Genomic DNA, 1,307 nt, shown 5'->3' with positions numbered 1-1,307 from the left:
TAATAAAACTGTCACAAAAGTGTAATTTACAAATGTAAATGTAAATGTGGACGTTTCGCAAACGACGATTTTTAACGCAACACAGCGTTGCAGTGTTGGAACAATGGTGTGACCACTCGAAACAATGTCGCAACAATGTTAAAACGCTGTGTTGCGCTAAGATTCGTCGTTGCAAATCGTCCCGTGTAACATCACCTTAAGAAAATGACTACACTTGTAAAGTTTTATTTAATTGACCCCAGCCCGAAGATATTAGCACTTCAATGCTACACTGTAAATTCGAGGGTAAATAAAGTTTATTGATTGATTGATTGATTGATTGAGCCCATGTGCTGTTAAGAGCCTATTTTATACGTGCTAGTGTCCTACAATTTTCACAATAGGTTGAGTTTAATCGTCCGGATGAGCGTAGTCCTGAATAGGACTGTTGTTGTTGACAGTGACTGACGTTTCGACATCCTGTGCGGTAGTCATCTTCAGAGTCAAAGTGAGTTGTATCACGTCAGTTGATGGTATACTCTGGTTATTGATCTGATTGGTCAATTACGTCGCGATGTTATTGGTCGTCTGTCATTTAAGCCGTGATGTTATTGGCTATGAATAAATTGACTGGGACTCTGCGACATGTATAATGTATTCTACAGACTACTATCAACGTCTTACTTTAGAAAGCTGGTTTACTAACTTAGAACAAACGCCCCTGAATCGTAGCCAGAAGTTACCAGCGCCGTAAAAACACTAAGTACGAGAGAACGACTGGAGAACTGACAATTTGACTAACAATAGACGACTGTTTAACTGTGACAATAGACGGATCGAAACGCACCAATTACTGATTACGAGTCTTCGTAGCCAATAACATCACGGCTTAACTGACAGACAACCAATAACATCGCGACGTAATTGACCAATCAGATCATTAACCAGAGTATAATACCATCAACTGACGTGATACAACTCACTTTGACTCTGAAGATGACTACCGCACACGTTGTCGAAACGTCAACAGCAACAGTCCTATTCACGACTACGTTCACCCGGACGATCAAACTTACTGCCTTACTGTGGTACAGTAAGGCACCATTCTTGTTATCCTGGCTCCCAGGAACAAGCTCAGGGTCTTTGTCAACATAGACGAAGTCTTTTTGGTTTTTGTGACCGTGATATGAAGTCATTAGATACCCATGATACTCCTCGGTCCATCCAGATGGACAGTCATTTCGTGCGGGCATCATCAGCATTGAACCACGTGATTTGACATAGCAGACAACACAAGGCGCCTCATGATCATGGAGATTTCGTCTGAA

This window comes from Porites lutea, chromosome 2, assembly GCF_958299795.1.
Source record: "Porites lutea chromosome 2, jaPorLute2.1, whole genome shotgun sequence".
Lineage (NCBI taxonomy): Eukaryota > Metazoa > Cnidaria > Anthozoa > Scleractinia > Poritidae > Porites > Porites lutea.
This window is presented reverse-complemented; position numbering follows the sequence as displayed.